The sequence below is a fragment of the Tenrec ecaudatus genome, chromosome 2, assembly GCF_050624435.1.
Source record: "Tenrec ecaudatus isolate mTenEca1 chromosome 2, mTenEca1.hap1, whole genome shotgun sequence".
NCBI lineage: Eukaryota > Metazoa > Chordata > Mammalia > Afrosoricida > Tenrecidae > Tenrec > Tenrec ecaudatus.
In genome coordinates, this window is record NC_134531.1 from 296290300 (window position 1) to 296309295 (window position 18996).

The following is an 18996-nucleotide window of genomic DNA, read 5'->3' on the forward strand; positions in this document are numbered from 1 at the left end:
CAGCAAAATAGAGCATAACAAATGCTGGTGAGGCTGGGGAGAGATTGAAACCCTTATACAATGCATATATAAAAATGAAACCACACTCACTGTTGTTGGCGACTGTGGTCGTCTGGGTACTTTAGAGAAGCAAATCCACAGAAACTCATGTATAAAAGACAGTTTTATATAAAGGTTAAGTGCACATCAGCATCCAAACCCAGTGCTGCCCAAGCCCACAAGTCTTACATTAACTCATTTGTCTGGCACCGATCTACAGAGTCCTCCTCCATCTCACAGAACACACACTATGATGCTGTCTGCAGGAGTAAGCCAAATCAGTGAATGTGTAAGCATCTCAGTGCTTCAAGGGGTCCTCACACGGCTGCTCCAGCACCCATGGCTTCATTGGGGTAGTCCATGTGGCTTCTCCTCAGGGATGTCTTGCAGGAAGTGAGCCTTGCCAGCTGAAGCAGGGTAACTGGCTAAGGCAGCTGCACGCTGATCTGACAATCACAAAGCAAGAGACCTAAGAACTCAAAAGGTGAGGCTCACCAAGCCATTTATTCCTCCGCCCTTCAATTAACCCCACATGTGTTTATTGGCCTGGTTGGCACAATAAAATACCCCAGTGACTCATACTCTATTATAAAATGGAGCAACTACTGTGGAAAGAAGTATTGCATTTTCATAAATAGTTAGAGATACAAATATCAAATGACCTTGTGCTAAGCTTACTTATGTTTGCCACAGCCATAATTAATATCTGCAAGCTTTTTGTTTGCAAGGTTTTCTTACTCTCTGCCTTCTTGCTAGACTAAGGAACTACAAATCAAAACCGAACTCAGTTCCCTTGAGTCAGTTCTGACTCTCAAAGACCCTGTGGAAAAGGTGAGTTTCTGAGACAGAAACTATTTACAGATGTAAATTGTGTAAGTCTGGGCCGACTGGAGAAAAAATCCACCGAAACTCATATGTGTAAAAGAAAGGGTTTTAAATAAAGGGTAAGTGTACATTAAGAAAGCAACCCAACCCAATGCTGTCCAAGCCCATAAGTCCAACATTAGCCCATATGTCCAACACCAATCTACAGAGTCCTCCTCCATCTCACAAAACACATGCAATGACACCGACTGCAGGAAGAAAGCCAATTTAGTGAGTGTGTAAACATCTCAGCGCTGGCAGGGGTCTCTAAACAGCTGCTCCAGCACCCAGGGCTACATTGGGATAGGTCTATGTGACTTCTCCTCAGGGATGTCTCACAGGAAGTGAGCCTTGCTAGCTGAAGCAGGGAACTGGCTTAGGCAACTGCACCCTGGTCGGACCATCAGAGAACAAGAGACCTGAGAATTAGAAAGGCGAGGCTTATTAACCATTTATCTCTCTGCCCTTCAATCAATCCCACGTGTGTTTATTGGTCAGGTTAGCACAATAAACCTTTACTATCTCACTCACCTTTCTCACAAAATATGGACCAATACTGATGTAATTAAATAGTACTTAACTTCAAAGAAAAAAAATAACAATATAAAATTTTAAATTGAATAATTTAGCATACAATAAAAATAACTATCTATAATTTGAGGGGGTACACCCCTCCAAATAAAACAAACAAACAAAAACGGAACAAAGCTCTGCTGGGGGGAGCATTTGTAGTACATGTTTTTTTCTGCTAGGCGAGCATCAAGCAACTCACCCTGAGTTAGTGCACCCAGGGGTGTCACCTGGGAAGGTTTGTTAGGTAGCTTAGCCTAGGGAATTGGGAAGTCCATTTACACATGCCCAGGAGAGTCAGCATAGGACAAAGCTGTCGGATGGGCGTTACACCTGGAGCAGCCCACCTGGGCCAGGTGACAGCAATTCAGCCAATGGGATCAAACCTGGGGAGCAGTGTCTGCCAGGCCGCATGGTCAAAGGAATCCTATGGGTGCCCCATAAAACCTGAAACTTCTTTTAACTCTCATTAAGTTCACTTGGATCACGAGCCCGGCTTCGGCGTGAAATCTTTCTCGCGTGGAGCCAAGGACCGAGGCTGAAATCTAGTCCCGGAGAGAGAGACCTAACAGGTTCACTCTGGTCACAATGGATTTTTTTTTCCCATAAAATCAGCGTCTGTCCAGCTGGACACCCCTTCCAGAGGGGTAGTGAGGAGAAGATGGACCACTCAGGGTTCAGTGTAGCAACAATGAAACTCAAAACCTTCCTCTAGTTCCTGAACACTTCCTCCCCTCCCAATCATCATGACCCCAATTCTACCTTGCCTTGCGGACCTGGTTATAACAGAGGATGTACAGCGGTGCAGTGGGGACCTGGAGGCACAGGGAATCTAGGACAGACGAACTCCTCAACACCAGCAGTGGGAGTGGCGACACCAAGAGGGAAGGGGGTGTAGAAAGGGAGAGTCGATCTCGGAGATCTATGTGTAACCTCCTCTCTGGGAGATGGGCAATGGGGAGGCGGGTGAGGGGAGACGCCGGGGAGTGTAAGATAAGATATAATAATTATTTATAAACTATCAAGGGACCAGGGGTGGGATCGGGGAGGGAGGAGGATGGGGGAAAAAAAGAGAAACCGAGCTGATTCCAGGAACCCAAGTGGAAGGTGAATTATGAGAATGACGAGTGCAACGAATGTATAAGGGTGCTTTGCTCAATTGATGTATGTACAGATTGTGATAAGAGCCTTATGAGCCCCAATGAAAAGATTTTTTAAAAAATCAGCATCTCTCTGACAAATACAAAACCAATTTTGCTCCATGCTGTTAAAAAAGTTAACAATTTATTTTTAATAAAGAATTTCTATTTTTTTACATATAAGTATTTAATAGTAACTATGCATGAATTAAATTATATTGCTAGAGCTAACTATAAAAGTAACTTATAACATAAATTTGCTATAACAAATTAAAACCTAGTTATACATCATTACATGGAAAATGAACCAAAAATAAACTAGTTTATAAACCTATAAAAAAAATCAGCGTCTCTCAGTACTTCTTTTTTTTTAAATGATGGCTTCTTTAAGAGAATAGCATGCACCTGTCAAATTTCATTAGAAAAAGATGCCGGGAAAAATGCTTGGGAAAAATGCCGCAGAAACTGCTGTGTTATTTAACCCAGCTTACAAGAACAGCGCTATGGGAAAAACTCGAGTATGCAGGGTTTTCTTGTTTCAAAAAAGCTGAAATGTCAGTTGATGATAAACCTCATTTTGGACATTCATCCACTTCACTAATGGATGAAAATATCAACACAGTTTGGTCACTGTGTTCAAAGATGGACAATGATGGATTATTGAAGAGATGGAGACATTATCTGGACTGTCTTGGAGCTTGGTTCAGCAAATTTTATGAATGATTTGAAATGAGAGAGGTCATTGGGAAATTTGTGCCTCGAATTCTGACTGAACAGCAAAAAGAGAGTTGTGTGGAAATATGATGTGCTTTGGAAGAACACCCCTGAAGAGACCCGGACTTTATTTCCCAAGGTCATTACTGGTAAAGAAACATGGTGCTAATCCTATGACCCTGCAAGCAAACATCAATCAAGCCATTGGGGGAGCCACCATCACCTTGGCCCCCAAAAGCTCATCAAGTGAAATAAAAAATCACGACAATGCTCTTTTTATTTTGGATGTTCGGGAGGTAGTGGAGATCATTCCACCAAACCAAACTATGAATCAAGCTTTCTAGTTAGAGGTTTCATATAATCTATGAAAATAACGCCGGGGCATGGCAGAGCTTCTATCCTCCCCCTGTTCACCCAATGCCCATGAGTCAAAGAATAGGTGATCAGAGAGGGAATATCCAATTATGTGTCCCAATCATCTCTTTCTCACTTTATAGATCCAGTATTCCCCAAGGGAATAAGTATCTGGTCTTCTTCCACCAAACTTGACTCAGTGAGGAAGCTTTGCTGGCATTCAGCTCTGCCAATGTCTAATTAAGTTGAAGTCCCAGGAAACCCACAAATCGGAACCATACTCTTTATCCCACTAGAAGTGTGATAATTTTATCTCCATCCTTCTTAACTTTTCTCTCTCTTTGTTTTAATGCTTCATGAGAAAGGGCCCACCCATTGCTATCAAATCATTTTCAGTCAAATGGCCCTATATTGGGTTTTCTAGATTTTGCTAATCTTTATGAGAGCAGAGAGTCTCATCTTTCTCTCATGGGATGACTGGTGGGTTTGAACTTCTGTCCCTGAGGTTACCTATCCAATACTTGTTCCACTGGCGTTCCATATGAATAAAGAAGAAGGGGATATTTATTCGTCTTATTACTCCCACAAGGTTTTTTTTTTAAGTATTGCAATGCCTTTTGTTGCTATTAACTGCATTTATCCTTGTGAAATTCCTTTATGTTTTTAGCTTCCTTTGATGTTCCTCCATCTGTTGGCTGCCTCTTGCCAGGCAAAAGTCATTGTCCCTGTTGGGCTGCTTCCATGAATGTCTTTGGCCTTGGTCCCTTCACAGCTGCCAGCGGATGTGGAGATGGTACTACTGTCTTGGGCATTTTCTCAATGTTTGCTATTGCCACTTCTACCATTGCTACCACGGAGACATGGACGTCTAGTGGCATTGGAACCAGGCCGGCACATGCCATGTTAAGCCCCACTTCTCTTATATAAAAGAAATGAGGTTTATCCAAATAGCCGGGATAGGTAATGTATCTAGTCTACCAACATGTGAGGAGAGCTACCTTTTTTGTCCTACATAGACTTCTTCCTGATTGTAGATCAGATTCCATCTTTAAAAATATTTCCATTATACAATACGGAAGTTTGATCTTTTCCCTTTGGGAACACTCTTCCTAATATTGAGAAGGAGCCTCTTTCTTCATAGGTTTAGGTGACAGCTGCCAAAATGAATGTCTTGCTCAGGGACTGGGAGTCCAGAAGCAAGAGCATATTGTCAGACAAGCAGGGATTTGTTGGCTCCTGTGCGTGCAAGCAGCTGCTGCGTTTTTCAGTGTTGAACTTGGCAGGCGTTGTTTTAAATATGCATTGCCAAAAATTATGGCTCACTTACTATATTCTCCCTTCTCCTGACTGGAAAAGAAGAAAGAGTCAAATAGAAAGCTAAAGTGGGTTATCACAGAATCAAATCTTTAACAAATGACTCTGTTTACTTATCAGCCTCAGGTGTTGTAAAGGTATTCCTTTGTCCAGTCCCAAATAAGTATGTGTGTATGTGATATCTGAATACTAGATATATGACAAATGCATTATACATACTAATGATGAAGAATGATGATAGTACTGGCTTTGGTGGTTTATCAATCCCTCAGAAGATTTTTGGCCTAGTAAAATGTTTGCTTGCACACGTGTATTGATGTTTATTCCTCTTTCTTAAAGTTCTTGGGTCAGTTATTCCTCTTAAAAGTGTTCCCCACTAGTGAATTTATATATTACATCTTAAAATGGAGAAAATAATTTATGATGCTTGGGATTCGAAACTCCCATTCCTCTTCCTTGCCATATATATACACATTTCATAGTCAAACATCTTTTATTTTTCACAATCTGAATACCAAATGCACAACCCTGGTGCCAGAAATGTTCCAGATTTCTTCTTTTTCCTACTTAACCAACCAAACAAAGGTTTTTAAAGAAACATCTGCAACAACAACAACAAAATAGAATGCTAATGCTTGCTTCAAAGTTGTTGGGCTCACCAGTTCTTGTCTCTTCCTTTTACATATCCAAGTAGTCCACCTTTTGTTCTTGTTCCTTTATGCATTTCGTACATCTAGAGTCTTGTACTGTGTTTGGAATTGATTTCACCTTTGGTGGCACAAAGTATTTAGTTGATCAGCCAAGACTGAGCAGGTACAAGGGATCAAGCTACAAAGGAGGGCTTTGACATGCCCCTCCAGATGAAACCGATCCACTTCTGGGATTCCATCTTCATTTGTCTTGAATTCCCAACTTTGAACAGAAAGCCACAAGAAAAGGCAGACAGAGGTATACATGCCTGTACTTGGAGCGACAGGTTCTCCCATCTTCAACTCAGGCGATGACAAACTCAACTTACCAATCATCCTGTTCACTGAAGCAGGCTGACTCACAGTTTTAGTGAAGTCAAGTCTCCAACAAATCCTTGTTCACAATTTAAAGCAAAGACATGGTTCTGATGCAGTCCACCATGGATTATGTCAGTCTTGTGCAATGTATGTAGGTCCTGGGTCACAGCTTGCAGGGCCTTTACAGTCTCTTCTGGTGCTAAAGGCACATTGGCTTAAACAGCACTCAGGTTTGCCTTCAGATAGTACAGGACCATCTGAGAAGCCATCGTTTCAGACTTACACAAAAACAGGAACATCAATGGTAGTAAGCAAGACTCTTCTCTATTTTCTCTCCAAACTTTGTCATATACTGCCGCTCTCTGATTCACCCTGGCTTCTTGTCAAGATCCACTGAATAGCCCTTTAAAAGAATCACCTGTCCATTAACCTCATAACATGCCAGAGGAACTTGCTGCTAAATTCCTTCAAGGGCTCAGCATCACGAAGATCCCGTTCCCAGCACATGTTGAGAAGACCACCAGCGTTCATGTATTTACGTGATCTTACTTCAGGACGAAGCAAAGGTAGCACAGGAAACCATACCATACCAAGCTGTTCAGCTTGGTCTATTTTTTTGCTCATGGTAAATTTCCTGAAAAACACTATTATGCAACTGAATTATTTCTTGTCTTATTTTCTCAACTTCAGATTCATCATCAATTTCTTCCAAATTATTCTTCTCAACCAATTTCTATCTGAGTCAATTTAAATACATATAGTCAAGTACTGCAGAAGATTTCTTCAGAAGAAAAGTTCACTGCCACCTACAGGACAAGTACAAGGAGAGTGTTGAGTTTAAGAATCAGATTAGTGAAGGGTTAAATAAAATTCCCAGTGTGCATCACCTGTTACTCATATTTTGGTAATAATAACTTCTGTAAGTGTATCTCTGGTCCTCTGATTTATGTAGATGAACCTCAATAACGTTCCAGATCTTGATTTTGGAACAAAAGGGAACTTCTTTGCTCTCAGGTCTGAAGTTCTTCTCACTTTCTGACACGGAGTTTCTCTTTATGGGGCTTCCCTGCTTCTTCCACTTCCTCCCCTTCCTTTGATCCCTTGGTATCCAACATTTTAATTGTAAGCTTTCCCCACTTACATCATAACCTTCATGCCTCTGTGAATTTATGTGCTCCTTTTGTATTAATCCTTGGACCGCAGCTGAATAATCGTGCATTGATGAAGTACACAAATAAATTGCACAGTATTTCTTTCCTTTTTTGCGTTTATTTCTTTCTAAAAATAATTTTATTGGGGCTCATACAACCCTTATCAAAATCCATCTATCCATCCATTGCCTCAAACACATTTATACATTTGTTGCCATCACCATTTTCAAAACACTTTTTTCTACTTCAGCCCTTGGCATCAGCTTCTCATTTGTGATCTAAATTCGATGGCAAGGAGGGTGTAGGAGGCCTGGTAGTTCTTGATCAAGGGCAATATAACTGAGAGGAATTACTGAAACACAAATGAAGGCTGAACACGACAAGAGGAGAGTTAAAGGAAATAGAGGAAAGAACTAGGAGGCAAAGGGAAGTTATAGAGGTCTAAATAAAGGCATGTACATATGTAAATATATTTATATATGATGATGGAGAAATAGACCTATGTACATATATCTTTTGATGGCTGGGAACCATCAGCTTTCTTCACCACATTTGCTCATGCACCCACCTTGTCTTCAGTGATCATGTTGGGAAGGAGAGCATCATAGAATGCCAGGTTAATAGAACAAAGTATTCTTGTGTTGAGGGAGAACGTGAGTAGAGGCCCAATGTCTATCTGCTACCTTAATACTAAACCTATAAATATATAGATAAAGAAACCAAACTCACTGTCACTGAATCTTTCCCACTAATAGCAATTCTAAGGCACAGAGTGAAATGGACCCGTTAGATTTCTGAGACTGAGAGAATACAGCGTAATCTTTCTTCTGCAGATTGGATGGTGCGTTTGAACTACTGACCCTGTGATTAGCAGCTCAATGCCTACCCAGGCCGTGAGTAGATGGGGGAAGTAAAACTATGAAAAAATATGAAAATAAGACCAGTATAATAGAGACAAGAGTCTGACCCTTTTCACCCTTCAAACCTCAGACTGAGCTCACCCCCATGGCTCAACTTTCAGGCCCTGGTGTGTCCTCATGGACTGCTAATGACCAGTCATTCTGCAAGAAAAACATGAGGCTGTCTGCTCCCTTAGCGATTTACACACTCAGAAACCCTACGGCAGTGGAGTCTTAGGGTTTCATGAAGTGAATAGTATTACCAAGCAGGTATACACCCCTCAGACCAATCAACCATACAAGATCCAAAGGGCCTATTTGCCTAGATATAGAGCTCAGAGTCAGGAAGGGATAGGAAGGAAGGGAAAGGGGATTGGTCAAAGGTAAACAGAAGTGGAAAGAGTGTTACTCATTGTGGGGAGTATAATCAATGTCACTAAACCAAATGTGTATGAATTGTTGGATGGGAAACTGTTTTGATCAACTTTCACTCAAATTAGGTTTTGATTCAGATGTAAAGCGCCAAGGTATAGTTTTCAATGGTTTGATGCCCATTATGTGAAGTGAACCTGAAGGAACAAGCTGACATTTGCATATTCAAGACCACAGTTATTAAACTGTTATCCATGCAAGCCCACTCGGTCCAATTATTTGTAGATGTTGTTTTTAGTATTGCCGGTCTGAACATTGATCTATTTGTGTCTGTCACTGTAGTTTGTGTTTGCGTTTCAAAGAGATTATACAATTAACACATTAAAACAACATCACTGATTCCTGTGGAACCTACCAATTATATACAATGGCATCTATTTTAATAACTTTTTAGTCATATTTTCCACCTAACAAGTTCAAGTGGCAGTTATTGAAATTAAATGGTATCAAGTTTAAAACCTGTAGTGTAGTGCTTCAGATAAATTGTAGATGCTGGTGCCTAAATGAAAAGATGTTTTTTGTACATTTTCATCCCACTGTTTGTTTTATGATGTCTTTCCTCCGCTTTTTATTTTGTCTCAAACACAGGTCACAATATCAATCGATATTCCAACCTGTCTTCATGTTTCATGCCTGTATGCTATTTTTCAGTTTCATTTATTTCCTGGGAGTTCAGACTCTGGCCATAAAAACACGTTGGCTGCTTTCGTGTCTCCCACTCCACTCAGCGTGCTGTGGAACGAAGGGTAAAAGAGTGCACGCTTGGCATGACTGTAACATTCCAGAGTGGCAGACATTCCCCTTGCCATGGGGAAGCCACTGGCAAGATTCTCAAGCTACAAATAGACTATGAGGAGATATATTCAATGAAGAAAGGAAAGCTTCTGCCAAGATCCAGCACACAAGTGACAATGCTAGCATATTCCAGGACTTAGGGACCTGGGTGAGAGATTTCCTCGAAAGTTCTGGAGCATTTGCAACAGCCTTCTTCCCTTGTCAGACGTGTGGAAACCAGAATCAGTGGCTAATCAAACACCAAGCTGCTCACTTTGTATCTTCAAGGTGGACGGTTCGCCGAGCTTCTGCACCTGCTGCAACCTCTGGAAGAGAAATCAGCTGTCCTGTAGGGCATATAGCGGAGCCATTTTACACTTCAAGGGAGGCAATTGAAGAGTTTTAGGTGGACAGAGGCAGAGCAAGATATTTCATTTTAATGGTAGGGATTGTGTGTGTGTGTGTGTGTGTGTGTGTGTGTGTGTGTGTCTAGGAGCCCTGGTGGTGCAGTGGCTACAGATTGGGCTATGATCCACATCATCAAAAGTTCAAAACAACCAATCACTCCACAGGGGAAAAATGGGGCTTTTTACTCCCATAAACAGTCTCAGAAACTCACAGGGGGGTTTCTATGAGTTGGCATTGACTCAGTGCCAATGACTTTGGCGTGTTTAATATATATGTGTATATGTGTGTGTGTAGGTACAGAGATAGGTATATGTATGGATTTCTCCCTTAAATGTCAAGATTAAGGACAGTTTGTATTGGATTTTAAAAGACACATCTGATGTTCCTTGGCCTTCAGGTCAGATATTTCCACTTTTGAAATTTTTGTATCCTTGTACAGGTTTTAGCATTTTCAAGCTAGTGTACGTTTCATAAAATGGATTCTTATAATGTGGGAAGAATCTTGTTTCAGCAGGGCTGAGCATTTTTCAGTCAAAATACTATAGTTGAGTTACTGAACACAAGAGGAACTGCTTGGTTTAAGTGGTACAGCAAGTTCTTCCCAGATTTGGAAGAGGACCAATGGGCCTTGTTTTTTGTTTTGTTTTTTTATCAAGTACTCTTTAGAAACTTTGATTAAGGAGGTTTAATATAAATAAAACACAATGTATACTGGAATGAATGTCTTTTTTGACATGCCCCTCCCCACCAAATTCCATGTCTACCTGAAACCTGATAATATGACCTACATTGGAAAATGGGTGTTTACAGATATAATTGACTAGATAAGTCCTTTACTAGTATGTCCTTCACTAGATAAGGACATACTAAGTAGACTGGAGCCTAAATATGACAGGTGCTTTATGACAGAAAGAACTGACCCAGTGGCTCGCAGACAAAGAGAGATGACTGTCCGGTGAGGAGAGAATCGGGGACTGGAGTGATACTATGACAGATGGAATGCCTGAGGCCAAAAGAAGCTCAAAGAGGCAAGGAAAATTATCTGAACACTGAAAACACCTGGTTTTCAGACTTCTGGCCTCCAGAGCTGTGGATAAATAAATTTCATTTTCATAAGAGATCCAAGTTTGGGGCAATATGTGATGGCCATATTCAGAAACTAATACACACTGCAATTCTCACTAGTGCTCAGGTGAGAGGTTCTTAATGACCCTGTAATACTCACTATTCTCTCCTTATTGAACACGTTAAAACACACAACCAATTCTGACTCAGAGGGACCTATAACCCTGACTAGAACTGCTGCATAGGGTTTCATAGGCGGGAAATCTTTATGGCGGCAGAATGGCTCATCTCTCTGATGGAGTCTGGCGGGTCCTAAAGGCCAAGCTTTCAGTCAGCAGCTGAGCAAGCTAACCACTGTGCCGCCACGGGTCCTCTACTTAGGAACAGAACAAACACGGTGTTTCCCAGACTCTCCGTCAGGTACAACAATTCTATGAATAGTTTCCATTCGAGAGGAGAAGAATTAATATGCAAAGCTGTGAGGTTGCACCAGTACAGGAAAGGAATAATATCCCATTCCCTTGTCCTGTCTCCACTGATGGGAGAAGTGATAGGAAATCATGATCCACTTGGATCATGAGGTCAAATCAAAATCCTAAAGATGACAGAGAATGGACTTGGGCTCCCATACTAGTTTGCTTATACCTCAGAAAGCACTGGACGAAATTCTTCAAGGTCAGAAGTCTATTTCTTTTAATTCCAGCATAACCTACAAACTCTTGTATCTAAAAAAAAAACAAAAAAACCACCCCTGCCATCTAATAAATTCTGACCCAACGCGACCTATCGGATAGAGCAGAAATGCCTGTGGGGATTTCCAAGACTGTAACTCTTTGCAGCTTTTTGCGGTAGTAAAAAGTTTAATCTTTCGCCCAAGGAACTGCCCAGCTGGAAATTGAATTAGCAGCCCAACATGCAACCTGCATCTTTGAAACACTGAAGCTATTAACTCAAGTTTAAGGTGTTTAAGAAGATATTTAAAAAGACATGAATTTTAGAAAAAGTTGTGGAATACTTAATAGGTGAGGGGGGAAAAACATCTAGGTGTTCTGACTAGTCTATCCTCCTAGTTATATTTGTCTTTTTGTTGTTAAACTGTTTATAAAGTTATTATTGGAAATTGATGATAATGTGGAGGCCTGGTAGTAGAGAGCTTAAAGCATTCAACTGCCCTAAAAGATGAAGGCAGTTCAAACCTATGTGCCCCCCCCCCACCACCACCGGTTGACTTCCATAGAATCAGGTTGGAAATACCATGGGGGAAGTTCCCAGCACGTCCTATAGTGTTTCTCCTATAGGTGAATTATAATTAACTAAATGACAATAGCTTTGGGATATGAGTTGAATTATAAGCAAGCTGTTTTCCCCACAAATGAAAACACAATGGTCCAGGTAGAGTGTCACTGTGCATTGGCTTACCATTCTTAAGCAGCCCTGATGGTGCTGTGGGCTAGGTTTAGGTTTGCTAACATAAGATTTGCAGCCCAATCCTCTGCCATACCGTGGGAGAAACAGAAGCTGTCTGCTCTGATAAAAATTTAAATGGTCTGAAAGCCTATATAGAGTCACCAGGAGTTGAAATTACTCCATAGCAGAAGGTTTTATTTGGTTCGGTGTAAAGATATTGGCCAGATTTGCAACTATCTGAAATTCAGCACAAAATTCCTCACTGCTTATGTGTATGAGGGCCTTAAAATATTTTTCTTAATTCAAAATATTTCCATGAATTATTTTTATATTCATGAGATCTCTTGATATTATGTTAAAACTATCTTTAGACATTTGAGGTAGTTAGTTTATTGTGCCAACCTGACCAATAAACACATGGGGCTTCATTGAAGGGCAGAGAGATAAATGGCTCAGTGAACCTCACCTTTCTAGTTTTCAGGTCTCTTGCTTTATGATGGTCGGATCAGGGTGCAGCTGCCTTAGCTGGTTCCCTGCTTTAGCTGGCAAGGCTGACTTCCTGCAACACATCCCCAAGGAGAAGCCACATGGACCTACCCAGATGCAGTCCTGGATGCTGGAGAACCTGTGTGGAGACCCCTGCCAGCGCTGAGATGCTTACACGTTCACTGACTCGGCTTTCCTCCTGCAGTCGGCATCATAGTGTGTGTATTATGAGATGGATGAGGAGTTTGTGGATTGATGTTGGACACATGGGTTAATGGGTTAATGTTGGACTTGTGGACTTGGGTAGCACTGGGTTGGGATGTTTTCTTGATGTGCACTTACCCTTTATATAAAACTCTCTCTTATACATATGAGTTTCGGTGGATTTGTTTCTCTAAAGTACCCAGACTACTACAGCATTAAAGGTAGATGGTTGACTTCTCCTGATGGACAAACTAATGAGAGGTAATAGATTCATACTTTAAACATATTACTGAAAGGGACCAGTTCCTGGAGAAGAACATCATGCTTTTCAAAATCGAATGTCAGCAAAGTAGAGGACTGAAAACAAAGAAGACACTCGATGAGATGCCGTGGCACAGTAGCTGTACCAATGTACTAAAGCATAGAAATTATGAGATGGCACCCGGGCAGGGAGTGTTTACACTGTCAGCTGGAAATAGCCAAATACCCATCAACATTAATTGCTCAAACAAAAAAAATTGCGTTGCTCTCTTGCACATAGGGTTGCTGAGTTGGAACCAGACTGCTGCACTTGGCAACAAGCAACAGCAACAGTGACGAGTGTAGCATTCACAGTAGGCTCAAATGAAACAGAGCAACAAAGAAGGATGTCCAGCCATCTCATATTTCTTTTTTAACTCACCATTATTCAGTCTTTTCCTATTGTCAGAAATATCAGTTTTAATAATAATCCTATCAATAGAGTTGAATTAAAGTATCTCACATATGTTGTTTGTAGGAACAAATGTCATTGTTTTAGCTTATGTTTTTGCAATACTCTGAAAAAGTTTAGAATTAACCCATATTTACAAGAAAAAGGAGAATTAGAAGTTCAATAGGGCCTTTAATAAAACCTTCAACTAATATGGGCTGCATTGGTATTAAATTAAGGTCAGGGGAATTTTTCACTTTTTTTTAACATAGAAATGTGTTAGACAAGGTTCTCTAAAGAAACAAATCCAGGACACTTATGAGTTGAGAGAGAGAGAGAGAGAGAGAGAGAGAGAGAGAGAGAGAGAACGTGAAGAAATAACTAGCTAATCAGTCCACAGAGCTGGACAGAGGGCTCAGTTCAACTTACTTCCATGAAAAAGTTAATATACTGGTAGTCCTTCAACTCATGAGGGATGCTGGATGTAAGTCAAGGAAGTAGACAGCTGAGTCTTCTGTAGAGCAGTACAGCCAGACCAGGCACAGGCAGCAAACAGCAGGGCGGGTCACCAACAGTCAGCCAGATGACAGGGTCCAATAGTCCCTTGCTCAAGTGATGTATACACCAGCAGTGTGATGAAGCAGGTCTCAAAGGAACCTCAAACTATAGCGACACGGTCCATAGATGGGTGTTCCACAGGTAGTGTAGCTTGCAAGTGGAGGCACAGAACTAGCTAAGGCAGCTGCACACTGGTCTGATCTTCAGAGATCAAGGACAGAAAGGCAAGGGTCACTGAACCACTGATCTCTTTGCCATTCAATTAAACTGCAACCTTATAAGCCATTTTTTATCTGCTGCTAAAATATGTCTCCAAGGCCAATATAGTAGGTTTTATTGTCATGGAAATTTATATTGAAAATAATATTTACTTTTGACCAGTGTGCCCCCAAATTCTTAATTTTGCATTCAACTTCTTCAAACTACTTTATAACAGAGAAGATTTAGCATGGTTTTAAGTTTTTTCACTGTTGTTACTTAAGAAGCCAATGGATGATGCAAAATTCATAACTTACTTTTAGTACTTTTTCTTCATTTACTCCTAAACCTTTGCTTGGAACATTTTGTGAATTATCAAACTAGATCACTACTGAATGCTTTCCAAGAATAAACACAAAATTTAATAAATATTTCAGAGTTTACATTTTTTCTGAATAATTCAAAGTTGATATAATAGAACATTATGTTGATGAAAAGAGGATGTTAAGCAAAGGAAATAAAAGTAGTTATGTTACAACCACATACTTAAAGTAGTTCTTGCAATTAGCAGCATGATAAAGAAGAGCATTTCTGAATTGATGGGATTATAATTCTATTAAAGTTTTCACTATTTATTTAGTGTAACTATTTGGCAATGTTCTCAGTGGTTTAAAATTAGAAAACTAATTAAAATTGACTGAAGTCTTAAGTATTTTCATATATATTTAGAAATAGATAAAGGATAAAAGATTGGATAACTAACTGGTAAGACTAAGATGCTCAATCCATTGACTTTTGAAGAAAAATTTTAAACGGAATATTTATTTCCTAATAAATGTTAACCCCACACACCTTTTACTCAGCCATATGAACATAAATAAGGAGCTAAGATTTAAAGACATACTATAAATATCTCTTCTTAGTCTGCTACAAATATATCCTGTAATACAATATTGAGACTTCATTGCAATGAATTTTGCAGGATGGTTTATATATATTTCTGAATAAGCTAATGTTTCTTTTAAAACTGTTTAATGTACACTAGCAGATTTTTTAAAAAAAATTTGGATTTGATTCCTAAAATTTTTTTCTCATCATTTATTGAAGGTTTGCACAATACTAGAAACTCAATTCAACAACAACAACAAAAAGAATAAACCCAAGAGATGATTCTGCCTCATGCTAGGCCAAATCATTTTCACAGGTTGCTCCTCATTAATTCCTCACAATATCTACATAAATGGGATTGAATTCCTCAGTCGCCTTCAGTTATGGGACTGCAGCACTTTGCTTCAGCTGCTGCCTTTCAACCCCTCTCTAGTTATTCTTTTATCCACTCGCTCCTTCCTTACAGCCCCATTCCATGCATTGTTTTAACTGCAGAGGACTAGAGAGAAACCCACAGTTTCCAGTATTTTCTTTAAGCTACTGCACTGTGCTGGATTCTCTAGAGGTCCAACATCAGTGACATTGATACAGGAATACAGCGTTCATTTCAAGAAAACATGGCTCACTCAATTGTAAGAGTGAAAAATGGCTCACTCAATTGTAAGTCTAGTTTAAGCTGGGGGATTTTCCTGGATCATATCGCTGCTGATGCTGAGGAAGCAGGAACCCCCCAGGCCTGTAGATGAAAAGTCAAGTGAACCCAAGGTTGGCATTGTGGTGATGGCTTCTGGTATCGCAGGTAAGATGCAAAATCCAGACTGAAAAGAAATGCTAAGCTTTTCATGGCTTTCCCAGGGTGGTCTTTCTATTTGCCTGAAGGCTGTAACATGATGAAGGAGACTGTCTCCTATCACAGCTGCTGGCTGCTCACAGGACTGATGACGTTATGCTAGATTGCATCATGGGGGATTATTGCCACACTGCTGAGAACCCTGTTGCAGTCAAGTTGACCCCAAACCTAACTACCACCTGCTCTTTAATCACAATGAGTTTTACCACTTGATTAGCACACCGCGCGCTAAGCATGGGTCTACTCCCTTTCCATGTATTATATTTCGTAAGCTCTAGTAAAAAGCACAAAGACCTAGAGTTAGAAACCAAAAAGGAAGCGCACACTCAGCATATCATATACTGAAAGAACTAAGAAAAAACAAGTCAGGCCTCGAGTTGCAATATTGAAAGAATCCGCGGGCAATGTGTTGCATGGTGTGGTAAGCATTAAAACAAAGAAACAAAAAGTTTCATGGAAAGGAGACACAGAACCACTGTGCCCAAACACAAAACCAAACCAAAAAAAACCCCCAAAACCCGACTAGCCAACAAGCAACCATTTCAAGGGGGAAGAACCACTGGTGGGTGCCAAAGGAAGAAGTCTAACATGCACTGACAGCATTAGGTAAAAATCAGGGTCCAGGAATTGATGGGATGCCAATTGAAATATTTCAACAAGTTGATGAAGCACTGGAAATACTCACCTTTCTATGCCAACACATTGGAAGGCAGCTACTTGGTCAACTGACTGGAAGAGGTCCATACTTGCATGCATTCCAGTGAAAGGGGGCCCAAGAGACTGCTCAAATTATAGAAAGAGCTAGGTCATTGATATTACATTCAAGTAAAATGTTGCTAAATTCTTTCAACAAATTCATAGTAGTTTTTGATGGAGAGCTGCCGGAGATTCAGGTCAGATTCATAGGACGATGTTGGACAAAAGATATCATTGCTGATGACAGATGGATCTTGGCTGAAAGCAGGGAATACTCCTAAGGAACCTGCACATGGATAAAGAGGCAGTTGTGGAAACAGAACACGAGCACATTGCACGGTTTAAAATCAGGAGAGGTGGGTGTCAGGGTTGGATCCTTTCACCATACTTTTATTCAATCTGTGTGCTGCGAAAATAATCAGAGAAGCTGGATGAGAGGAAGAGGAATGCGGTCTCAGGATTGGAGGAAGTCTTATTAACAGCCTGTGATAAGCAGACAACACGACTATGTTGAACGCGAGGAGGACTTGAAGCACTTACTGATGAAGATCGAAGATTGTAGCTTTCAGCATGGAGTACAAGTCGATGTACACAAAACCCAAATCCTCACGTCTGGGCCAATAGGTAACTTCATGATAAATGGAGAAAGATTTTGGCTGTCCAGGATTTCATTTTTTCCTATTGGAATAGTAGGTGCCTTAGTGGCGTGGGGAGTTACAAATTGGGCTGCTAGCCACAACGATTTGATCTTGCTCGAATCCAGAGTCAATGCTCATGGAAGCAGCAGTCAAGAGATCAAATAATGTGTCTCATTTGGTAACTCTGCTGTATAATATCTTTTTAGAATGGTGAAAAGCAAGGGTGATCCTTTGAGGGCTCAAGTGAACTTGCTTCAAGCCATACGTTTTCAATCGCTTCATGGGCATGTAACAGTGAGACGTTGAATGAAGAAGAAAGATGGATGCATTTGAACTATGATGTTGCTGAGGAATATTGAAAGCACTGTGACTTGTAAAAGAGCAAACAAATCTCTTAGAAGAAATACAGCCCGAATGTCCCTGCGAGGCTAGACTTCATCTCGCGTACTTTGGACACGTCATCAGGAGAGACCAACGCGGTAGTGACACAATCTATTGTCAATTTGAGACCGATGAGTGAAGAGGTGGAGTGTGGCCTGTCAATCAGATCTCAGCTGGATGACCTCATTTGGAGGTGCTCAGGAGTTGAAAAGCTCCTGGGAGGCGGGACACACACTCACTCCCTGAGAGATGCTCTACTGACAAGACACATGGCGCTCTGCCATAGGAGCTGGAGAAGCCACATGCTTATGCCTGACATTGCTGAGATGCTTAAAATGCCACTGTATCCGCATAACTTCCCACCCACTGGTCTGTGATCTTCCTAGATTTGGCATTGTTGCATATGTTTCGTGAGTCTAAGAGAACTTTATAGACTAATAGACATATGGGCAAATATCGGATTTTTGGACTTGATCTGAACTGGGCTGGGATGTTTTCTCAATATATAGTTGCTCTTATATATACAACTCTTTCTTATATGCATATGAGTGTCTATGAATTTGTTTCTCTAGTCTACCCAGACTAACACAACCAGTCCCTGGAGAAGGACATTGTGTTTGGTAAAGTGGAGGGACAGCGAAAAATAGGAAGTCCCTTGACTAGATGGATTGACACAGTGGCTGTAAGTAACAATGGGCGCCAGCATACGAACACTTGTGAGAATGGGGCAGGACAGGGAGTGTTCTGTTTTGTTGTCTTTCAGGTCCCTGTCCACTCAAAGGCACCTAACAACAATGAATACTCACTTAAAGGACCTATGGAAATACCGAGGCTAACCTTTTGACTGCTAACTCAACGTTTTGTAGTGTGAACCTCCACACAGACTTCAAGGGAGGAAGACCTGGTACTCAGCTTCTGTTAAGATGACTGCCTAGAAAACCCGTGGAGTTTTTTCTATGCGAATACATGCTGTTTCTATGAGTAAAAATTTTACTCATTTTGGGCTAACACCACCATCACCATAATAATTCTGTGGCCTAGGTACTTTTCCCATTCCCAGTTTTCCAATTGCAAAATGTAGACCCAAAAGTTATGAATGAACCACCCATTGCCACAAAGCAGCAGGAAACAGATCAGCGATTTGATTTTTGTGTCTGATTTTAAAGCCAATCATCTTAATTTTTATAGTATAAACTTTCATTATTCTAATTTAATACAAACATATTTTAATCAAAGTGTACATCTGGTGAATGCTCAGCTATACAAATT

General features: G+C 40.6%; 1 pseudogene; it reads right to left on the reverse strand.

The window, feature by feature from the left end:
• Positions 1 to 4823: 4823 nt before the first annotated feature.
• Positions 4824 to 16756, reverse strand: LOC142440670 (serine/threonine-protein kinase 31 pseudogene; annotated as a pseudogene).
• Positions 16757 to 18996: the final 2240 nt, after the last annotated feature.